Raw genomic sequence first — 19162 nt, 5'->3', positions numbered from 1 at the left:
CATACCCCCCAATACTACCCATAGATTCCTCAAAATAAGCGAACAACACATAGAAAACAGAATCTGTCAAAAACAGGACAGTCTGTAGTAATCTGGAACTTCAGTATACTTCTGTAACTCCAAAAAATCTAAAAAAATATGAAAATTTAAAAAAATTGTACATAAGTAATGTGAAAGAAGTTTCAGACCCATTTGACTTTCTAGTAAAAAATGCAAATTCACGCGCTATAGCCAAAGTTTCTGTTTTTGTACTGCACATAGTAAACAAGCAATCTAATCATCCTAAAACCGAAGCTTGGAACATTATTTTTATAATACAATGGATATACACAAGGGGATAATTATTCTCAGAGTAACTTCCATTAAATTTTTTACATTGTTTCCATGAGCATGAACACAAGTGTCCAAGGTCGACCCTCACTTCTCCAATGCATAACCTTCCAATCACTTCTCTCATTAAAAACTTTTTAGGCATGAGAGGCAAGTAATTTTTTTATTTTCATTCTTTAAAAAAAATTGTATGTTTCACACAAAACTAAGCAAAACTAAAAAGGGAAAACAAAAACTACTTAGTGAAGAAAGCCAACAAGCATACACGAAAATATCAACCCCACGCTATTGCTCCCCGGCAACGGCGCCAGAGAAGAGCTTGATAATCCCCAAGTGCAGGGAATCATCGTAGCAATTCCCAATGGTGGAAGTGATAAGTATGGAGTGTCGAACCCACAAGGAGCTAAAGGTAATATCAATATTCTCTCAAGTCCTATCTGCCACTGATATGACTCTACGTACACCGAACGTTTGCTTCCAACTAGAAACGATAAAATAAAACTACGTTGTGGGTATGAAGAGGATAACTTTGCATGGTATCGGAGAGCTAAAATATAAAAGTAGGTGCTGTTATCATAAAGTTAGAATATATTACTAAATACTATAAATAGTGAGTGTGGAATAACGATGGGTCGGTGTGCGGAATTATCCTAGGCAATCGTTAACAAGACCGGTAGTCGTCATTGCAATTTCATATGAGGGAGAGGCATAAGCTAACATACTTTCTCTTCTTGGATCACATGCACTTATGATTAGAACTCTAGAAAGCATCCGCAACTACTAAAGATCATTAAGGTAAAACCCAACCATAGCATTAACATATCAGGTCCCCTTTATCCCTTCCGCAACAACCCCCTTACTCGGGTTTATGCTTCTGTCACTTAAGCAACCCCCTATAAGCGAATCATGAACGTATTGCAACACCCTACAACGGGAATCCCTCATGCTTGCGCGACACGGAGGGCACAATAGGACAACACCAAAATAAAACATACAACTCGTACCAATCTAGATCATCAATCAACCCAAAGACAAAGGATATCCACTCAAAACATCATAGGATGGCAACACATCATTGGATCATAATATGTGGCATAAAGCACCATGTTCAAGTAGGGATTACAGCAGGGTGCGGGAGAGTGGACCGTGTAAAAGAGATGAGGATGGTGATGTTGATGAAGAGGATCACCGCGGCGATGTTCACCTCCCGCTGGCACTCCGGCGCCACCGAGAGAGAGGAGTAGAGGTTCTCCCCCTTGTGCTTCCTCCTTCATGGCCTCCCCCTGGATGGGGAGGTTCTCCCTCTGGATCTTGGCCTTCATGGCGATGATGGCCCCTCCGGGATCCTCCTCCATGTCCTTTGGTGATGATGGCCCCCTCCGGCAGGGTGCCAGAGAGGGCCTAGATTGATTTCTCGTGGCTATAGAGGCTTGCAGCGGCGAAACTTCCGGTCTAGGTTATTTTCTGGAGGTTTGGGTATTTATAGGAGAGGTTGGCATCGAGAACAAGTCAGGGGGGCCCACGGGAAGTCCAGGAGGCACAGGGCACGCCCGCCACCCTCATGGGGCCCATGGGCCTCCCCTCCGGTAACTCTTCGTTCCAGTATTTTTTATATTTTCCAGAAAAATTCTCCGTTGATTTTCATCGCATTCCGAGAACTTTTATTTTTGCACAAAAATAACACCACGGTAGTTCTGCTGAAAACAGCGTCAGTCCGGGTTAGTTCTAATCAAATCATACCAAAATCATATAAAACTATTGTAAACATGGCATGAATACTTCATAAATTATAGATACGTTGGAGACGTATCACATCCCCAAGCTTAATTCCTGCTCGTCCTGGAGTAGGTAAATGATAAAAACAAATTTTTTGATGTGGAATGTTGCCTAACATGTTCATGACATATTCTTTTCTTTGTAGCATGGACATTCAGACTTTTATATGGTTCAAAGCAATAGTCTAGTTTTGACATGAGGACTTTAGTACTCAAGCATATGAACAAACAACCATGTCTTTCAAAATATCAATACTAAAGCAAGTTATCCCTAGCCCATTATGCTCAATCATTGATCCATTCATAAAACACACTCGCATATTAGCCACACCCAATGCTTAAGTACGATCATAGTGCCCCTTAGTTGGTGCTTCATAAGAGAAGATAGAGACTCCAAATAAAAATAAAATTTGCATAAAGTAAAAGAAAGGCCCTTCACGGAGGGAAGTAGGGATTTGTAGATGTGCCAGAGCTCAAAGAGAAAAAGATAGAGATAAAAACATTTTGGGTGGCATGCTTTTCCTGTCAACGAAAACGATCGAGTAGTTCCCAATACTTTCCATGCTAGATATATCATAGGCGGTTCCCAAACAGAAAATAAAGTTTATTCCTTTTTCCACCATACTTTCACTTTCCATGGCTAACCGTATCCACGGGTGCCTTCCACACCAACACTTTCCATGGAATTTATTATTTGAAAACATAAAGTAAATTCATTTTTCATTTCGGGATTGGGCATCCCTAATACCTTTGCCGTACTCTCGTGCAATGACAAGTGAATAAACACTCATCTTGAGAATAACACATCTAGCATGAAAATATATTAGCCACCCCCTACCATTTCATGAGCAGTACGAGCACGCAAAAGAGAAATTTATTTTGAAAATTAGAGATGGCACATACAAATTTTCTTAGAATGGCAAAAGCACACAACGCAAAGAAAACAGAACAACCTATTGCAATCTGGATATTTCGAATACTTCTGTAGCTCCAAAAATTCTGAAAAATTAGGACAATGTCAGCAATTTCTATATCAATCTTGTTTAAAACATTCAGAATATTTCATCGCTTCTGTGATTTTTAAAAATTATTTTACTGGACGCAAAAGTTTCTGTTTTCTAACAAGATCAAAGCAACTATCACCCAATATGATCCCAAAGGCTTTGCTTGGCACAAACACTAATTAAAACAAAAAAACACAATCATAACAGTAGCATAATTGTGCAAACACTCAAGAACATAAAGAAAAAGAAAAAAATAAATTTTATTCATTGGGTTGCCTCCCAACAAGCGCTATCGTTTTACGCCCCTAGCTAGGCATAATGCATAGATTCAAGTATTGTCATCTTTATTTCTAGATCCATAAGATGACCTCATGATTGATTCATATGGTGGTCTAATTCTTGTTCTTGGGAAGTGTTCCATACCCTTCCTTAGTGGAAATTGAAATTTAACATTGCCTTCTTTCATATCAATCATGACACCAATAGTGCGTAAAAACGGTCTACCAAGAATAATTGGACAAGACGGATTGCAATCAATATCAAGAATAGTAAAATCTATGGGCACATAATTCCTATTTGAAAGAATAATAACATCATTAATTCTTCCCATAGGCTTTTTTATAGTAGAATCCGCCAAGTGCAAATTTAGAGAACACTCTTCAATATCGGTAAGACCAAGCACATCACATAAAGATTTCGGAATTGTGGAAACACTAGCACCCAAGTCACATAAAGCAAAACACTCATAATTTTTAATCTTGACTTTGATAGTAGGTTCACATTCATCATGTAATTTTCTAGGAATTGAAATCTCTAATTCCAACTTTTCTTCTAAAGCTTTCATCATAGCACCAACAATATGTTTAGTAAAAGCTTTATTTTGTTGATAAGCATGGGGTGAATTTATCATGGATTGCAACAAAGAAATACAATCAATCAAAGAGCAACTATAATAATTAAAGTCTTTGTAATCCAAAAGAGTGGGCACATCACTAGTTAAAGTTTTGACCTCTTCAAACCCACTTTTATCAATTTTCTCAACAAGATTTTCACCCTTCGAATTATCGGGACGCCTTCTAGCTAAAGTTGACTCTTCTTAAGTCCCTTTATTATCAATCTTAAATTTACTAAACAAAGAATCAATAGAAGAAACACTAATCATTTTAAGATCTTCATCACTTTTATGAAAGCAATCACTAGTAATTCCTCTAAAAATTCTCTTCTAGCTCTAAGCATAGCGGTTCTTTTCTTACTTTCATCCAGAGAAACATAAAGAGACTTAATTGATTCCTGAACCGTAGGCACAAAAATTTTCATCTTGAGATTTTCTACATCATGAGAAATTCTATCAATACTTCTGGACATATCATTAATCTTATTCAGCTTTTCTTCTATTGTAGCATTGAAAACTTTTTGAGTATTGATAAATTCTTTAATATTATTCTCAAGATCAGAGGTGTTCCTATTATTATTATAAGAAGGATTACCATAGGAATTACCATAATTCTTAGAGCAATTACTAGGAAAAGGCCTAGGATTAAAATTACCTCTATAAGCATTGTTATTGAAATTGTGTTGCGAGATAAAATTCACATCTATGTCATGACTATTTTGCTCAATCAAAGTAGACAAATGAACATCATTAAAATCAATAGGAGCACTTTTATTAGCAACCAATTTCATAAGAGCAGCAACTTTATCACTCAAAGAAGAAATTTCTTCAACCGAATTAACTTTTTTACTAGTAGGAGCTCTTTCGGTACGCCATTGTGAATAATTTGCCATAATATTATCAAGCAATTTGGTGGCTTCACACAAAGTAATTTCCATAAAATTACCACCCATGGCGGAGTCCAAAAGATTTCGAGAAACAAAATTCAACCCCGCATAAATTTTTTGTATGATCATCCAAAGATTTAACCCATGAGTTGGGCAATTCCTTAGCATTAATTTCATCCTTTCCCAAGATTGTGCAACATGCTCATGTTCAAGTTGCTTGAAATTCATGATGTGGGTTCTAAGGGAAATAATTTTTGCGGGCGGAAAATACTTACTAATAAAGGCATCTTTGCACTTATCCCAAGAATAGATACTATTGCGAGGAAAAGAAGAAAACCAAATTTTTGCATGATCTCGCAAAGAAAACAGGAATAATTTCAACTTCACAATATCATTGTCCACATCTTTTTTCTTTTGCATATCGCATATTTCCACGAATGTGGTAAGATGGGATGCGACATCCTCATTAGGAGTACCATAAAATTGATCTTTCATAACAAGATTCAACAAAGCAGCATTAATATCACAAGACTCCGCACTAGTGGCGGGAGGAGCAATCGGAGTGCTAATAAAATCATTGTTGTTGGTATTGGAGAAATCACACAACTTGGTGTTCTCTTGAGTCGTCGTTACTACGCAACAAGATTGCACTCGAAAACAGATCTGACGAGAAAAGGTGAACGAAAAAGAGGGCGAATAAAACGGAAAATTTTGGTGAAGTGGGTGAGAGGAAAACGAGAGGCTAAATGGCAAATAATGTAAATTGCAAGGAGATGAGATTTGTGATTAGGAACCTGGTACATGTTGATGATGTCTCCCGGCAACGGCATCAGAAATTCCTTTTGATGTTTGCTTGAACTACGTCGGTATTTCCCAAAGAGGAAGGGATGATGCAGCACAACAACGGTAGGTATTTCCCTCAGTGATGAGACCAAGGTTATCGAATCAGTAGGAGAACCACACAATACTACATGAATGGCACCTGCACACAAATAACAAATACTCGCAACCCAATGTATTAAAGGGGTTGTCAATCCCTTTCGGGTAACGGCGCCAGAAATTGGCAAGTAGACGGGATAAAAAATTGTGATAGATTGGTAGATGCAAATAAAAGCAAATAAAATTCAGTGAGGTATTTTTGGGTTTTTGATAATATAGATCTGAAAATAAAAGCAAATAAAAATAGATCGCGAAGGCAAATATAATAAAGAAGAGACCCGGGGGCCGTAGATTTCACTAGTGGCTTCTCTCAAGAATAATAACATACGTGGGTAAACAAATTACTGTTGGGCAATTGATAGAACTTCAAATAATCATGACGATATCGAGGCAATGATCATTATATAGGCATCACGTCCAAGATTAGTAGACCGACTCATGCCTGCATCTACTACTATTACTCCACACATCGACCGCTATCCAACATGCATCTAGTGTATTAAGTTCATGGAGAAATGGAGTAATGCAAGAAGAACAATGACATGATGTAGACAAGATCTATTTATGTAGAAATAGACCCCATCTTGTTATCCTTAATAGCAACGATACATACGTGTTGGTTCCCCTTCTGTTGCTGGGATCAAGCACCGTAAGATCGAACCCATCACAAAGCACCTCTTCCCATGGCAAGAAAAACCGATCTAGTTGGCCTAACTAAACCAAAGATTCGAAGAAGAAATACAAGGCTGTAAGTAATCATGCATATAAGAGATCAAAAGACTCAAATAACTTTCATGGATAAAAACATAGATCCAACCATAAACTCAAAGTTCATCGGATCCCAACAAACACACCGCAAAAAAGAGTTACATAAAATAGTTCTCCAAGAGACCATTGTATTGAGAATCAAAAGAGAGAGAGAGAGAGGAAGCCATCTAGCTACTAACTACAGACCCGTAGGTCTACAATGAACTACTCACGCATCATCGGAGAGGCACCAATGAGGATGATGAAAACCTTCGTGATGGTGTCTAGATTGGATCTGGTGGTTCTGGAACTTGCGACGGCTGGAATTGATTTTCGTCGACTCCCCTAGAGTTTCTGGAATATTGGGTATTTATAGAGCAAATAGGCGGTGCGGGAGGCCACCAAGGTGGGCACAACCCACCTAGGCGCGCTTGGGCCCCCAGGCGCGCCCTGGTGGGTTGTGCTCCCCTCAAAGCACCCCATAGGTACTTTCTTGGCCCATCTGGTGTCTTCTGGTCTAGAAAAAATCCACAAAAAGTTTCACTGCGTTTGGACTCCGTTTGATATCGATTTCCTGCTATGTAAAAAACAAGCAGAAAACACAACTGGCACTGGGCACTATGTCAATAGGTTAGTCCCAAACAATGATATAAAGTTTCTATAAAATGATTGTAAAACATCCAAGAATGATAATATAACAGCATGGAACAATAAAAAATTATAGATATGTTGGAGACGTATCACCGCCCACGCCCAGCTCGTGGCGGCCTATTCCAAAGATATGGCAGATGCAGATGGTGAGATGCTTGCCGAGTATGGTGCGACGAATGCCATGGAGCCCCTTCCCCAGGAGATCGTCGGGCGTAGATCGACGAGCACCAGCCGTAGTAGTACTCTTTGTTTTGTTTAATTAAGAGCGTCGGTCTTTAATTTTTTAGAGTAATATTTAGGTCAGCTAGCTCTGTTTAATTGCTGAACTTGCTCAATTAATAAGTGTGGGTGTGATGTAGTCTCCTTTGTGTACCCAAATTATGCAATGACGTGGATGACCACTGTAACCAGGGAAATTCGAACCAAAAAATTTCACGTTCAAACTCATTACATACGGGTTAAGCTATATGAATCGTTTGCGATGTCCACATATCGTACATAGTGCTGAATAAGGGATCGTGTCTGATGACACTTTGCGCGCCAGTTTTTCGCTAAACCGATTCAAAATTTTCGGCTTCCGTGGAAATATCTACCTCCTCGCCCCTCCCCCTTACCAAAAGCCACATTTCCCCTGTTTCGGCCTTCCTTTCCAAGTTGAAAACTTCACTCCTTGCTTGCAGCGCCACCTCCTCGCCGGCGACTCGCCTTCATGTTGCCCGGCCTTGTCTATCTAGGCAGGTAATCCACACCCGACCCCCATCCTCCTCCTCCTTCCACATCCCACATGCCTCGACCATCGGCGCGACACCTTCCACCCAAATCACCAACCCCTCCACCAAATAAGTGCCGCCCTAAGCCATGGTGCACGCAGTATAGCCAGGAGCTCAAGGAGCATTTGGCAGCGGAGAAGCAAATTGCTGCCGCATGCATGGATGAGGTTGCGATGGCTGCCATTCGTGCCGACCCCCAGATCTTGGAGGAGCACCTCGCCGTCAAGGCCACCGTTGACACCCCGCGTGCCAATGCCGCGACGCGGTTGGCTGCTTTAAACGACAGTTCGTGGCATTTTCTCGAGGCCACCCTCGGTGCCTTCGACGAAGACTACGAGGTGTTTTCTCAGCATGCACGTGCTTACCTCAACTCGAGAGCTAGCAGGTTGGTGCTCGGAGCGGCTCATGCAACTCACCACTATGACGAGGGCACCCACGATGTGGAGGCCTCACCCTCTTCCATGTCCAAGGAGCCAATCATCATCGATATCTCTGACGATGAGGAGTAGCTTGTCTTATTAGCTCACTATAAGGACCCATGTTCAGTTTGCTAGCTACGCCCGTTAAGCATGCTCGGTTTACCCGTTGCATGTGCTGCTCCTGCCTTTCCTTAGCAAATTCTAGTGAATTGTGCTATCTACTTTTACCATGCAATATGTTGCTCTAGTGTATTTTTTCTATGTCGTGCAATGTGGTGCTCGCTTATTAACTGTTTGGTTAATTAGTTGTCGTGTTCAGTTAACTGTTTGGTTCAATTCTACAAATGTGATGTCCAATTCTTCAGGGTGCAATTTTGTATTGTCTTCCATGTGAGAAATAAATCGAATTTATCTTTACAAAATACATGAGAAACAAATACAATTTCTATATTTCCAAGTTGTCAAACATGCTTGGTTTGGTTAACTGTCTGATCTTCTAGTATGTTATACATTGTGCAATGTGGTGCTCAGTTAACATTTGGTTCATTTGTTGTGGTGTTTAGTTTAACTGTTTGGTTCAATTCTGCAATGCGATGTTCAATTGTTGTGGGTGCATTCTGTTATTGTATACCATGTGAGAAATAAATCGAATTTGGCTGTACTAAATACATGAGAAACAAATACAATTGCTATATTTCCAAGTTGTTAAGCATGCTTGGTTTGGTTAACTGTCTGATCTTGTATTAGGAGTATGTTATATTGTGCAATGTGGTGCTCAGTTATTGTTTGGTTCATTTGTTGTGGTGTTTAGTTAACTGCTTGGTTCAATTCTGCAATGCGATATCCAATTGTCGTGGGTAGAATTTTGTATTGTTGTGCATGTGAGGTCAAATTTGGCTGCACTTAATACACGAGAAACATATACAATTGCTATATTTCCTAGTTCTTAATCATGCTTGGTCTGGATAAATGGGTTTTCCATGTGGCTTGAATTAATCTGATGAATCTGCAATGTGCTTACTTTTCATCAACATATTTTACTAATAGCATGCGAACCCTCACTTAACCCGATCACTAACTACCTTATATGTGTTGCAGGGAAACAATGGTAAGAACTAATGTTTACAATTGAGGTTTGCACATGCATGGTCCTTTGTCTAATAGCACATTATTGTGCAATTACAGGAACCATTCTAATATTTAGATTTTTAACAATTTGGTCTTGCACATGTAGGTCCTGCTGTCAGAGGTTTTGACCCACTGTTCGACCCTTTTTGCATATGGGGAAATGAGCTGTCCATGAATATCGGTCAAGTCAAGAAACTCAGAAAGATTGTTAGGATAAAGAAATTAGCGACATAAAAACAACAAGAATTTTGTCTGCACAATGAAGAAGACATCAATTCACTACAGGATGGTACTAACTATTATACCTCGCCTTTTTTATTCCTTTGCCCCATTTCCAATATAGAGAAGATATTAATGCACATCCTTGTTTCCAGGCCTTTCCAAAGCAGTTCACTGATGATTACCTCTCAAACCACCTGTATGGTCAGGAGGTGAGGAAGGTATTCATACAACACGCATGGTTCAATATTGAAGTGTTCCTGAAGAGGACGAAGGATGGACAGTCAATCATCCAGTGGCCTAAAGTTGCAAAGACATTCAACATCAATGAAGGCTCAATGTTCGCCTTCCGCTTCAGCAGTTTTCCAGATGCGATTCATCTATCTATGTATCGTCTATGATGCTAATTTTGAAAGGTTATAGATGTTGCATGTGAAACTTGGTGCCGGTGCAGTTGTGTAATGGGGTAGCAGAGTGCTGAAGCTGTATGATGCATTTCAATTATGAAATCCTGCTTCCTTAATATGAAAATGAAATATATTGTGTGCTTAATATGAAATGTCAATTAGATTAATAAATGAATTATTAATAATGGAACAATTAGCCTGCTAATGACCAATTAGCCTGCTAATTGGGTTTTTCTATTACAAACGGTTATTGAGAAAACACCGTGGGAGATGACCTCAGGTAATGCACACAGTTTCTAGGAATAAACCGGGTTGGATCAATGAACAATCACACACGGCATCCTCTTGAAAACTGTTTGCGTTAGGCCACCTTGCGCAAACGTTTACCACATAAAAAGTGTGTGTGATGGATAGTCTTTGCCACACAGTTTCTTCTACGCACCGTGTGTGTTGCATTCAATAACGCAAACGACAAAATTGTTAATATCGTGTGCAATGGCAATACTATCACAAACGATTTAGTGGGGAAAATTGTGTGTGATGCAACTGCGAACATAAACGTTTTCCTTGGAGTGACTGTGTGGGATGTATATACGAACGAAAACGTACTTCTTGGATTAACTGTGTGGGATGTACATACTAACAAAAATGTACTCCTTGGATTGATTGTGTGCACTGTACATACGAACGGAAACGTTTAGCCGGGACTGACTGTGTGGGATGTACTTATGATCGGAAACGATTTGACCCGTATAATTGTATTTTTCAGCACAATTGTACGTATAATCGTATTTGATCGCTCGCCCATCGCACACGACCTCACTTTGCCGAGCGTGTTTAACTAGAGGGCCTATCCCCGACGGTTTCTGGGTCGTGTGGGAAGGACCCCCCTATCGCAGTCACTCACTTGGCGACGGTTCAAGACGCCGTCGCGAAAAGGGGTTAAAAATCGTTTGTATAGCACCTCGCTATACCAGTGTAGGTCAGCCACTTAAACATGCTTAGTGCTTGCTGCAACCTCACCACTTAACCATGTCATACCCATAAGCTTTGTTAGTCTTGATATCATGGAATGAGATTGCTGAGTCCTCGTGGCTCATAGATTACTACTAGAATAGCTGTAGGTACCAATACAGATACAGGTGATGGTACAGAGCTCGAGTGGGAGTATGACGAGGATCGTGGTCATATGTATGTTTTGTTTCCGGATGATCAACAGCCGCTTCTAGTTGGGTCGATCGTTCTTGTAGCATGGGTGGTTATGTCTTTCTCGTTTGATTTCATCTTTAGTCGGACCCTTCTCTTCTCTTTGGATGAATGTATGAATGATTGAATATTATGATGTAGACATGTGGTGAGTGTAAGCCTTTACCTAGTATTCTCTCTTGTTCATTACATCATTTGTGCGAAGATATAGCCATCCTTGCGACGGGCCTAATATGTGCTTATGCCCCTAAGTCGTGCCTCGACAGGTGTGGGATATAATCGCATATTGGGTGTTACAAGTTGGTAATCACAGCCATCCCGACGTTAGGGGCCTTTGCTTGATCAAACCTTTGTCGTTGTCTAGTCTAGAACGAAAACTATTTTGAGTCCTATATATATATATATATATATATATATATTTTACTCCTCATCCCCTTCGTCGTTCTGGTGAGGATTCGTAACGTAGGTGTTTTGGTTCTATTACTCTTCTCACTCAATTTTTTTAGGATCACGCGGGTATTTTGGAATCGTTGTGATACCATTGTGAAGGGAACTATGTTCTTGGTGCCTCCTGACATTTAGGGGTTGTGGCAGTGTCCCAAGGACTTGAGCTCTGAGGTGTTGTCATCACATTGCTTATTGTTTCAGTTCTGGGATACCAGAGGACGCCGACATCGAGGGTGCTTCTACACTACTAGTGGTGAGAGTAGTTTGGCGCCACCCAGTATTGGGGAGAGCAACCAGATGTATTGCCACAACTAGTATAGATGTTGTTTTTCAAAGATCTAAGGTACACAAGTTTCCAAGATTCTTGGTAATGTGTTGAGGAGGCGGTACATTTGGAGCGTAGAATTCTGCTAGGAGTTTTGTGATGATATTTTGCTCCTTGTACTTGTTATACCGGATTGCATAACCAAAATTTCAGGAGTTCCTAGGTGGGAGTTAAAGTAGTTACCCAGGATATCTTTCTAACAAATGCATGATATGAGGTTGGGGTTTGACGTCTAGTGGTCCGCCTGTCCACGGTCATTTTTACAGTGGTCTCGTTGTGTCTTAAAGAGCCTTGTGTAGCTTTGCTATGGCTCGGGGACGCTTCGTAAGTCATGTACACTGCCTTGTACGTTATTGTCACTATACGATCGAGCCCGTGTGGGCTCCACCATGAAAATTTCAGACGAAATCTCTATCATTTGTTTGTTCCAGTCGTTACCTTGTTTGTTTAATCCTATGTTGATTCCAAGTGTCTTCTCAATTAGTTGATGGATCATCTTACCTTCGGAATGCACTCGTTCAATTTTTTTTGTTTGGATGCCAGTTGTGAAGACTTGTGTTGCAATCTATCTGGCCTTTTGATTCAGCTTGGATATTCCTCAATTGTGATGCTAACAGTTGTCTCCATCTTCAGGAGGGCTCCCGCAACTCGTATGAATCCGGACCGTAATGATGGAGGCAACGAAGAACACCCACCCTCCCCACCTCCACCTCCGCAGAGCTTTGATGGCGGCCGCCAATGCCAACACTCAGATGTTGCTTCAGATCATGCAAGAGCACAACCAAGGCAATCAAGACCAAGGCAACAATAACAATCAGCCTCAATTCGCTACTCTCAATCAGCTCCACGCAAATCAGCCCAAGACATTCAGTGCTTGTGCCAAGCCGATGGATGCCGAAGATTGGCTCGTGGACATCAACAAGCATTTTGAGTGAAGTAATGTCAAACCTGAGGACTACGTCAAGTTCCCTTCCTTTCAACTCAAGAACCTGGCTTTGATACCAACTTGTAACAGCCAATATGCGATTATATCCCACACGTGTCGAGGCACGACTTAGGGGCATAAGCGCATATTAGGCCCGTCGCAAGGATGTTTATATTGTTTACAAACCATGTAATGAACAAGAGAGAATACTAGGTAAAGGCTTACACTTGCCACGTGTCTACAACATAACATTCAATCATTCATACATTCACCCAAAGAGAAGAGTAGGGTCCGACTACGGACGAAATCAAATGAGAAAGACATAGCCACCCATGCTACAATCCCGATCGACCCAACTAGAAGCGGCTACTGATCGTCCAAAAACGAAACATACATACGACCACAACCCTCGTCATACTCCCACCGGAGATCTGTACCATCACGTGTATCTCTATCGGTACCTGCAACTGTTGTATTAGTAATCTGTGAGCCACGAGGACTCATGTTGTTGAAATATCTGCCTACCTTGTGTTTTGGAGATTGTTGACAAAAACAGATATGGACTGATTTGTTTGCTAGTGCATACAAAGAGATATAGTCCATACAGAACCAAAGAGAATGCTATCTCCAGTGCTATGTTCGAGGAACTTCACCAAAGTATATCTGCATTGCAGAGAAGAATGGGCTATATTTGATGAAGTTATGAAGATGAGATGTCTGATGTGAAGGACTTATCCCCTCGAAGATTTTATGCTGAAGCGAAGCATATGTTTCGGTATGGTCGTTCGACGGAACTGATTGCAGCGAATGGAAGTCGAAGACAAACAGAATACATAGTATTCATTTTCTTGTTCTTCTTTCACTTATTTGAGTCATAGGACCTCCATACTATTAAGAGTGGTATAAGTTCTCGAAGCTTAGATCCGCTGTGATGCTTAGCCAAAACCTATGAAAGTTGCGAGAGAAATCTCTTTTGTGTTCTGAGCAAATACATGTCAGGAAGAGACTGTGATCTTCTTTGGTGCGAGACAGTTGTTTCAGAACGAGGAGTTAGCATTACTTGCGCTGCAAGTAATGTTACCATTGTGCTCAAATCCGACCGTTGGACTCATGTCGTTCGGCCATTGGCTGCTATAGATGTCCAATTTGGTCTTTTCCTATCAGGGAAGGTGATACGACTCCGTCGTATCTACTTTTCATAACGCTTTTACTCTTGTTTGGACTCTAATTTGCATGATTTGAATGAAACTAACCCGGACTGACGCTGTTTTCAGCAGAACTACCATGGTGTTGTTTTTTGTGCAAAACTAAGAGTTCTCGGAATGGAACAAAACTTTTTGCAGAATTTTTATACAATAAAAGAAAAATACTGGAACCAAGAACCACCGGAGGGGGGGTCCCTAGGGAGCACAACCCACCTGGGTGTGCCCCCAGGCACGCCCAGGAGGGTTGTGCCCACCTGGTGGCCTCGCAGACCCTGATTCCGACTCCATAAATACCTATTTTTCCAAAAACAAATGAGGGAGGAAGAATTATCTTGTTTCGTGATACGGAGCCGCCGCCACCTCCTGTTCTTCATCGGGAGGCCAGATCTGGAGTCCGTTTTGGGCTCTGGAGAGGGAGATCTTCGATCTTCGTCATCACCAACCCTCCTTCATCGCCAACTCCATGGTGCTCCCCACCGGGAGTGAGTAGTTCCTTCATAGGCTCGCTGGTCGGTGAGGAGTTGGATGAGATTCATCATGTAATCGAGTTAGTTTTGTTAGGTCTTGATCCCTAGTATCCACTTTGTTCTAAGATTGATGTTGATATGACTTTGCCATGCTTAATGCTTGTCACTTTGGGCCCGGGTGCCATGATTTTAGATCTGAACAGTTTATGTTATCACATTATATCTATATTCTAGATCCGATCTTGCAAGTTATATTCACCTATTACGTGCTATGATGCATAAACCCCAGAGTGACAGTATTTAGGATACTTTCCGGTGATGACTGTAGTTTGAGGAGTTCATGTATTCACTATGTGTTAATGCTTTGCTCCGGTTCTCTACTAAAGGGAGGCCTTGATATCCCTTTTCCATATGGACCCTGCTGCCACGGGAGGGTAGGACAAAAGATGTCATGCGAGTTCTTTCCATAAGCACGTATGACTATTTACAGAATACACATGGCTACATTATATTTATGAACTGGGGCTAGTTTTGTATCGCCCTAGGTTATGACTGTTATATGATGAATATCATCCAATGAATTCACCGATCCAATGCCTACAAATTTCTCTTATATTGTTCTTGCTAAGTTACTACTGCTAATGTTACTGTTACACTTGCTACAAAATCATTGCTATCACCGTTATCGTTACTATTGCTGTTGCTACTACTATCAAAACTATCATATTACTTTGTTGAAGATAATTAATCTCCAGGTGTGGTTGAATTGACAACTCAGCTGCTAATACTTGCAAATATAATTTGGCTCCCCTTGTGTCGAATCAGTATATTTGGGTTGAATACTCTACCCTCCAAAACTGTTGCAATCCTCTATACTTGTGGGTTATCATGACCTTTTTTGGCGCCGTTTTTTGACAAAATGACAGTAGGGGGAAACCCCTACTGTTTTTCATATATCTATATAAATGGGGAGTTTACATAGACATATCAGCCACACCAATTGTGTGATTCTATAGCCAAGCAGAGAGAGTAAGTATGCTAATGTAGTCTAGATGATAGATATATAGAAGGTGATCACAGCAGCTCTATGGGCTGCTTTAACCCTATGCTGGAGTAATAGCAGATCTTCTTTGAAGCGTTTGAGCCAAGATCCCACACTAGGAGTCAATCCTCTGAAGTGCTTATTGTTCCTCTCCTTCCATATGCTCCAAGCCGCGGTCAAGAAGGTTTCAAAGAAGAAAGGGTTTGACCAAGTGTCTTTTGTGACATGAAGGAGAGTGAGTCGGCAGTCGAAGGGTGGCCAGTCAATGTGAAGTTTAGTCCAACAACTCTGACTCAATGGACATGTGAAGATCATATGGTCCACTGTTTCTTCAGTGTGTTGGCCGCAGAGGTTGCAATTAAAACTATCTCCTATATTATAGTGCCTTCTCTTTAGCATGTTGCGGGTATTGAGCTTGTCGTGGAATAGGAGCCAACCAAATATCTTGATCGTCATGGTGCATTTTGATTTCCAAAGTTGGTGGAAGGCGGGGTGGGCCTCCACATCACGAAAATAGTTGTTGTAATAATCTTTTGGTTTATAGTGTGCTGTTCCCCAAGCATAGTGCCAAACATCATTGAGTGACAGAGAGGGGGAAATCCCTCTTGATGACGTTTGTATATCACGGATCTCTTCAAGAGCTTTTGTTTAAACTGGCAGGTGAAAGGTTTCATGCAGGTTGGTGGTCATCATCGCATCAGCCACATATATATCTTCATGCACGACAAACAAGAACGCACGTGGGTGTGAGATCTGAAGCACCTCCTCCCTCCATAAATCTTTCCAAAAGAGGGTCGGCGTCCCATCCACCACCTGCACTCGGGAGATCCCTCAGTAGGTGGGAGTCAGTTTGAGGATATCCCTCCACCAAAATGATCCAACAAGGTCAACAGCGTGTGGAATTTTGCCAACATAATGATTGTCCTAGATGAGGTTGACCCATGGTACATCCCGCCTGTTGAAGAACTTGTGTAAGAATTTTAGCAGCAGAGCCTCGTTGTGGATTTTCAAGTTGATCACTCCTAACCCCCCTTTTTTGTTGGGCCGACATACAATGTTCCATGTAGCAAGAGAGTTACATTTGTCTCCTTGTTCCGTTTTCTTAGTCCAAAGGCATTTGCGCCTAATTTTATTGAGTATCTCAATGAGTTTGCGTGGGAATTTAAGAGTGCACATGGCAAACACTAGAAGGGATGTGACCAAAGTGTTTAACCATGAGAGTTTACCGCCGTATGACATCATTGCAATGGTGGACGTAAGTTGTCCTTCCATTTTGCAAACCAAAGGCATAAGTTCCTGGATGGAAGGTCTGGTAGTACCAAGAGGGAGTCTGAGGTAGGTGAAAGGCATCGATCCAACTACGCAACCAAAGACTCTGGCAAGATTGGCTGTGGCTATCATGTCAAGGTTGATCGAGATTAGCATGGATTTGTGGAAGTTAATTTTGAGTCGAATGGAGGAAGCATAGTCTGATAGGATCTGTTTGACCAGGGTGGCTTGTCGTGTGCATGCAGGAAGGACAATGAGCGTGTCGTCCGCATATTGAAGGACCGGGTAATCAGTCAGCCCGTTGCATGGGAAAGGGAGGTTAATTCTGCCTTGTCTGAATGCGTCATTGATTGCTGCCTGAAGTAATTCCACTGCAAGGACAAAGATTAGTGGCGAAAGCGGGTCCCCTTGCCTAACCCGCATCGGCATTGAAATTGTCGGCCAAGTACGCCATTGAGAAGAACGGATGATCGACCGAAGTAAAAGAGGCACTTGATCCAAGAGATCCATCTGACATTAAGCCCCATGTGACACATGATATTGATCATGGGTTCATGCGCGATTGTGTCGAATGCCTTAGCGAAGTCAAGTTTGAGTAAAATGATTTCCCTACCAGATGCATGGCATTGATGAATATAGTGGTAAGCCATGCAAGGCTATCTTGGATAGTTTGCCCCTTGAGAAACCCTTACTGGTTGCGGTGTACCAGCTTGAGGATGATGCGTTGCAGCCGATTTGCTAATAACTTCGTGAGCAGTTTCAGACAACAATTGAGCAGGGTGATCGGTCTGTAGTCGTTGACTGATTCAGGCGAGTTAACCTTGGGCATAAGGGTGATGAGTCCATCATTGATGCCGGTGATGTCTAGATTCCCCTCATAAAATTGTGAGCAAAGAGAATAGAAATCATTTTTGATAATCGACCAGCATGCTTTGAGGAAAGCCCCGCTGAAGCCATCAGGCCCTAGAGCACGATCCGGGGGCATTTCGTTGATTACCCCATCGAATTCTTCAGGAGTGAATGGTCCTATGAGATGGTCGAGGTTGTCTGCGGGCTGGATGATTGAGGGCAAATCAAACTTCATATCACACTGTGCTGTGGTACGCAATCGGTTTTTGTATGTAAGATGAAGAAGGGCCTCTTTGTCAGGATGGTCATCAATCAGTCGATCATCTTCAGTGCGAAAGGAAGCAATGTTATTCTTATGAAATCTTTCGGTGGCAATGGCTTGAAAGAACTTAGTGTTCTCATCACCGAATTTGATCCATCGAATAGTACACCATTTTTTCCAATAAAGTTTCTGATATTTTAGCAGCTTGATAAGGTGTGCCTTAAGGACGTTTCTGAAGTTTGTTTCTGGAATCGTAAGACATCTTTTGTTTTTTAACTTGTAGAAGTCCGCCAGGACTGCATTGCAATTAGTGATCGCAATATATAGCCGCGAGACGTGTCTGCTCCATATCTTCAAGGCCTGTCGAAGGGCTTTAAACTTGTGAGACAGCGTGGTTGCAACATTTTTAGTGCGAACTGGCTTGTTCCATACCTCTTGCACCACTTCCATAAAACCCGCGTGTAATATCCAGTAGGAATCAAAGCGGAAGAGCTTGGTACGAGGGATTTTGGTTTCAATGGTTACCATGCATGGGATATGATCTGAGACAGTTTTACCGAGAGGTTTAACTAGGGTTTTAGGGTAAGTGATACGTCTCCAACGTATCTATAATTTATGAAGTATTCATGCCATGTTTACAATAGTTTTATATGATTTTGGTATGATTTGATTAGAACTAACCCGGACTGACGCTGTTTTCAGCAGAACTACCGTGGTGTTGTTTTTGGGCAGAAATAAAAGTTCTCGAAATGCGATGAAAATCAACGGAGAATTTTTTCTGGAAAATATAAAAAATACTGGAACGAAGAGTTACCGGAGGGGAGGCCCGTGGGCCTCACGAGGGTGGAGGGCGCGCCCACACCCCTGGGGCGCGCCCCTGTGCCTCGTGGACTTCCCGTGGGGCCCCCTGACTTGTTCTCGACACCAACCTCTCCTATAAATACCAAAACCTCCAGAAAATAACCTAGATCGGAAGTTCCGCTGCCGCAAGCCTCTG

This window comes from Aegilops tauschii, chromosome 3 (assembly GCF_002575655.3).
Source record: "Aegilops tauschii subsp. strangulata cultivar AL8/78 chromosome 3, Aet v6.0, whole genome shotgun sequence".
NCBI lineage: Eukaryota > Viridiplantae > Streptophyta > Magnoliopsida > Poales > Poaceae > Aegilops > Aegilops tauschii.
The sequence above is the reverse complement of the archived record's forward strand: the minus strand, read 5'-3'. Positions refer to the sequence as shown.